This window comes from Gopherus flavomarginatus, chromosome 3 (assembly GCF_025201925.1).
Source record: "Gopherus flavomarginatus isolate rGopFla2 chromosome 3, rGopFla2.mat.asm, whole genome shotgun sequence".
NCBI classification, from domain to species: Eukaryota; Metazoa; Chordata; order Testudines; family Testudinidae; genus Gopherus; species Gopherus flavomarginatus.
The window spans coordinates 222,231,376-222,237,320 of record NC_066619.1 but is presented as its reverse complement, the minus strand read 5'-3'; the positions used below and the strand labels follow the sequence as shown (position 1 = coordinate 222,237,320).

Here is a 5,945-nt window from a genome sequence, read left to right as displayed (position 1 = left end):
TCCTGGGTAACTTCCACAAGACAGATTTACATCAAGACCAGTCAGCCATGGTTGACAAGCCATTAAGGAGAATCAGTTATTTCAATGGGCTTCTCCTGAGGTTGCCTCAGAGAGCATTTAGACAATGGATCCCCAGTGACTCAGCAGTTCAGGTAGAACACATGATCCCTGACTCCACGTTGTGCCAGTAACTTTCCATGCACATGGACTGAAGTAGGGGGTATATAATGGAGACTGTGACATCTCTGTCTCTTTCCTCCTCCACACCTTTGGACTATGATTTCTAACACAGAAGCTTTGAACAATAGACTGAGGACCCTCAGTCTTTTGGGTGATCCAGAGAGACGTGCCGCAAACTAGGAGATTTAACATCACTCCTATTATCCTGATCTACAAGCTCAGAAATCAGCTATAATATATATGATATACTTCAACCATTTAATAACTCTCCTCTTTATTAATAAATCTTTAAAGATGGGTTGCAGCATGGTATTTGGTAAGATCTGAAGTATATATTAATGTAGGGTGGGGTCTGGTTCTTTGGAACTGGAAGAACTTAATATATGGAATTTCTAGTTTTAATAATCACTTATCATAGAAGTCTGGCTTATCTGAGTGATGCATGAGGGGCTAGAGAGCCTGAAGGGAACTCTCTGTGGCTCCATTACAACACATGCAGTATTTTGGAAGCACGCATTTGTTACTGGTTTGGTAAAGTGTTGTGATAGAATACACCACCAGTCTGGGGTATAGGCCCTGTATTCTGGCAGTCTGACCTGAGATTGGTGCTGACCTGATTAAGTGGGATTTTTACCCACGAAAGCTTATGCCCAAATAAATCTGTTAATCTTTAAGGTGCCATCGGACTCCTTGTTTTTGAATTAGAGAAATGACAGTTGCCCTTGGGTAGGGGCACAGTGAGTGAGCTACTGCAGAGGTGACAGTATGCAGCACACACACTGCGGAGGGTAGCCTGTAGCTATGTACTGAAGAGGTCTCTGTCTGCAAGAAACTTCCTAAAGAAAAAGGTTTGGATTACCTGGCTAAACAAGTTTCTCCTGAAAAAGCTGAGGCTTGTGATTAACACTAAACATCAGCACTAGCTTTTGTGGAGCCCAAAGCAAAGTAGAATGTGCACCTATCCAGTCCTCCTCTCCACATGTGGGTCTGAATCCTGCCATCAATTTTGCCCCAACAGCCCTTTGCCCATGTGGAGCCCTACTGATGTCAGTGGGGCTGTGCACAGGTGCAGATGTAATGGCGGGAAGCAGGTGATGCTTAGGCAGTATTCTATGTAACTACACTCCCCATCTTCCTGCACCTCAGCTTAACTTTTTGCTGAAGCACAGGCCAAAGTTCTGTCTTTTCAGAAAGCATTCCACAGAGCTAAACCTCCAGGCTTCTTTGATTCCCGTCTATGAGCTCACCAGCAGTGAAAGGGCTGAATTAAATTCTTCCACCGCTTTTTAATCTTGTACCAGCATCACAGCTTTTATACAGCTGTAAACCTTTTTGTTCTCTGTCATTCTTCACTGTGCCTATCCAATGCATCCTTGGTCTTCTGAATTTTCTGCTCTATCAATTAATATCTGTAAAACTTCTTGGTCAGTGCTGTTAAGACAAGATCATCCGCAAATCTAAAGTTATGCACTGTCTTCCTCCATAACTCGACTTCTCCTGTTTCATTTCTCAGTGCTACGGCCATTACTGCTTCCAGTACCAAGCTGAACAAATCTGGTGATAATATGCATCTTTGTCTCATTCCTATGATCATCCTGAACCATTCTGTCATCTCTTTGTTAACTCTCACCACACTCAACATGCTATAGATGTTTTCTATTAGCATCCCCAAGAAATTGATCAAGCTATGTCACATTCTGAGATGCAATTCAAATCAGCAAGAGATTGTATCACTGCTTGTATTATAATGCCCCAAAATGCATCTGTGGCTTTTGGCTCCCTGCCTAGGACGCAGATGCAGCCAGCATGCACTTCATGTTCTGTATGAATCAGGGCTGTACAGCAATCTCTTTGAATCCAACAGACTGCCAGCAGTTATCACAGACACACTCTTGTCTTTTCCAGACTTGACTGATGTTAGCAGGTGACCCTAACTAAACCCCCATCCTAAACGTTCTCAGACCTATGTGCACTGCAATGTCCAGCCCTTTCCTGCAACATCTGGAGGAATAAGATCTGTTTGCTCCTTTAAAGAGATAAAAACCACCAGCTTGCAACAAATGCAAAGTTTATCATGTTCTTCATTTGCCCAGGAAGTGATATTGAAGTCCACTTTCTCTGCAGCTTTCTTGATTGTTCATTATCACCAGGCTGCTATTTGGGCAGATATTTAGTAGTGTAAACTGCAGGGCTATTATTAACCTCTATTTATCAGGGTTTTATATATGTTTCTCAATTTCAGAGAGTATGATTTCTTAGTAAAACAAACATTCAATGTATGCAAACACATTGTAAATAGCACTTGGAATTCTGTGAATAGCTTTTAAACAAAAGCTACTAAGATAGTAAATCTACTGATGTTTATTATACAGACTTCCCCTTTGTTTCTGTTACACATATTCAGACATAACCTTTCCACATAACATGCTTCAGCCATGGCATCAAAACACGTGGCCCTCTGATAGTCTCTTAAAGTTTTATCAGTCTTTATAGTGTGACCTGGTGTGATAATTGGATCTGCGAGCGTTCCTTAATTCTGAGCTGTAAAAAGTACACGTAAGCTGGCGTGCATCTGCTTCTGAGAGAGGCCATGCCTCCTCTCAGTTTGGTCTGCTACGGCTAGTCTTCTGCACACAAAGAAAAAAAAGGGGGAATTAGCAGTTCTCAATGGGCCCTGGCCTTCAAGCAGGGCAGGGCTATAAACAGTCTGGGCTCTAGTCTGCAACCGGGCAAGGCAGTAGTAGTTTACTCGCCCAGTTGTTAAGCACGGCAGGACAGCAAACAGTCACGGCTCTGACCTGCAGTCAGATTGGGCTGGTAGTACAACTCTGTCTATGGAGCTCAGGTAGGGGTGAGTGTGACGCACACTCTATGGAGCTCAGGTAGGGATGCCCAAGGAGGGTGGGATGGCAGGGGGGACACGAGCCCTAACAGTGGCAGCGGGGATCCACCCGCAACACACTGATCCTGTATCAGGCCAGCTCTCAATCAGATTGTTGCCTGGTTTCCCTGGCCGGCTTCCTACCCTCCCCTGCAGTTGTACCTGCGCCCAGGGGTCGTCCTCAGTCCCCCTGGGATAACTGCCAAGAGTAGCAGCAGCAGCAGGCATGGCAGGGCTTTCTGGAAGCTCAGGCTGGTCTCTGGGGCAGCAGCGGTTCTCCTTGGTGTCTCACTCCAGCAGCAGGGAAGAAGCATCTGTCTCCTTCAGAAGCTGTCTGTCAACTGAGCTGCTGGGCCGTCCTTTTATACTTCCCCTTCCTGTTCTCCCCCTCTGCTTCCAGCGTGTGTGGCATAGCCCTCCTGGCGGCTTGTGAAGTTACCTCTGTGTCAGAGGGAGGACACGCCGCCTCGCTACAGTACATGAAAGTTCTTAAGATGTCACAATAATCTATAACAAAAAGTTAATGGGAAGAGGTGCAAAAAGGAGACAGACTAAATTATCCCAGACAAAAAAGGCCTGCTGATATAACCCAAGGACTGTTAAGAAAAGATCATGTTTGATAAAGAAGAAAAGTGTAAAAGCAGCAAAGAATCCTGTGGCACCTTGTAGACTAACAGACGTTTTGGAGCATGAGCTTTCGTGGGTGAATACCCATTTCATCAGATGCATGTAGTGGAAATTTCCAGGGGCAGGTATATATATATGCAGGCAAACTAGAGATAATGAGGTTAGTTCAATCAGGGAGGATGAGGCCCTCTTCTAGCAGCTGAGGTGTGAAAACCAAGGGAGGAGAAACTGGTTTTGTAATTGGCAAGCCATTCACAGTCTTTGTTTAATCCTGAGCTGATGGTGTCAAATTTGCAGATGAACTGAAGCTCAGCAGTTTCTCTTTGAAGTCTGTTCCTGAAGTTTTTTTGCTGCAGGACGGCCACCTTAAGGTCTGCTATAGTGTGTCCAGGGAGGTTGAAGTGTTCTCCTACAGGTTTTGTGTATTGCCATTCCTAATATCTGATTTGTGTCCATTTATCCTTTTCCGTAGAGACTGTCCGATGTACATAGCAGAGGGGAATTGCTGGCATATGATAGCGTATATTACATTGGTGGAGGTGCAGGTGAATGAACCGGTGATGGTGTGGCTGATCTGGTTAGGTCCTGTGATGGTGTCGCTGGTGTAGATATGTGGGCAGAGTTGGCATCGAGGTTTGTTGCATGGATTGGTTCCTGAGCTACAGTTACTATGGTGCAGTGTGCAGTTACTGGTGAGAATATGTTTCAGGTTGGCAGGTTGCCTGTGGGCAAGGACTGGCCTGCCACCCAAGGCCTGTGAAAGTGTGGGATCATTGTCCAGGATGGGTTGTAGATTCCTGATGGTGCGTTGGAGAGGTTTTAGCTGGGAACTGTATGTGATGGCCAGTGGAGTCCTGTTGGTTTCTTTCTTGGGTTTGTCTTGCAGTAGGAGGCTTCTGGGTACACATCTGGCTCTGTTGATCTGTTTCCTTATTTCCTCGTGTGGATATTGTAGTTTTGAGAATGCTTGGTGGAGATTTTGTAGGTGTTGGTCTCTGTCTGAGGGGTTAGAGCAGATGCTTGGCTGTAGACAATGGATCGTGTGATGTGCCCGGGATGGAAGCTGGAGGCATGAAGGTAGGCATAGCGGTCGGTAGGTTTTCGGTATAGGGTGGTGGTAATGTGACCATCACTGATTTGCACCGTGGTGTCTAGGAAGTGGACCTCCCGTGTAGATTGGTCCAGGCTGAGGTTGATGGTGGGGTGGAAGCTGTTGAAATCGTGGTGGAATTTTTCCAGAGACTCCTTCCCATGGGTCCAGATGATGAAGATGTCATCAATGTAGCGTAGGTAGAGAAGGGGCGTGAGTGGACGAGAGCTGAGGAAGTGTTGTTCCAGTCGGCCACAAAAATATTGGCATATTGTGGGCCATGCGGGTGCCCATAGCAGTGCCACTGATCTGGAGATATAGATTGTCATCAAATTTGAAATAGTTGTGTGTGAGGATAAAGGCACAGAGCTCAGCAGCCAGTTGTGCTGTGGCATCATCAGGGATACTGTTCCTGACAGCTTGTATTCCATCTGTGTGTGGGATGTTCGTGTAGAGAGCCTCTACATCCATGGTGGCTAGGATGGTGTTTTCTGGAAGATCACCAATGCATTGTAGTTTTCTCAGGAAATCAGTGGTGTCATGGAGATAGCTGGGAGTGCTGGTGGCATAGGGTCTGAGTAGAGAATCCACATATCCAGACAGTCCTTCAGTGAGAGTGCCAATGCCCGAGATGATGGGGCGTCCAGGATTTCCAGGTTTGTGGATCTTGGGTAGTAGATAGAATAACCCTGGTCGGGGCTCTAAGGGTATGTTGATTTGTTCCGGTGTTAGTGTAGTGAGTGTCCTGAGTAGATGTTGCAGTTTCTTAGTGTATTCCTCAGTGGGATCTGAGGGAAGTGGCCTGTAGAATTTGGTGTTGGAGAGTTGTCTGGCAGCCTCCTTTTGGTAGTCAGACCTGTTCATGATGACAACAGCACCTCCTTTATCAGCCTCTTTGATGATAATGTCTGGGTGGTTTCTGAGGCTGTGGATGGCATTGCGTTCTGCACGACTTAGGTTATGAGGCAAGCAATGTTGTTTTTCCACAATTTCTGCCTGTGCACGTCAGCGGAAGCATTCAATGTAGAGGTACAGACTGTCATTTCGACCCTCAGGAGGAGTCCATGTGGAGTTCTTCTTGTGCTGTCGGTGGGAGGGTACCTGTGTATCAGTGCGCTGTTCAGTGTTGTCCTGAAAGTATTCTTTGAGTTGGAGACGGCGAAAGTA

The 5,945-nt window shown here is 46.0% G+C and overlaps 1 long non-coding RNA gene across 1 annotated transcript; it reads right to left on the bottom strand.

Moving 5' to 3' along the window:
• Positions 1 to 2,565: 2,565 nt before the first annotated feature.
• Positions 2,566 to 4,204, bottom strand: LOC127047291 (uncharacterized). The gene is made up of 3 exons (XR_007773378.1): positions 4,165 to 4,204; positions 3,224 to 4,024; positions 2,566 to 2,807 (listed from the first exon to the last, which is right to left on the bottom strand). It is a non-coding gene; the product is annotated as an uncharacterized LOC127047291 (long non-coding RNA).
• Positions 4,205 to 5,945: the final 1,741 nt, after the last annotated feature.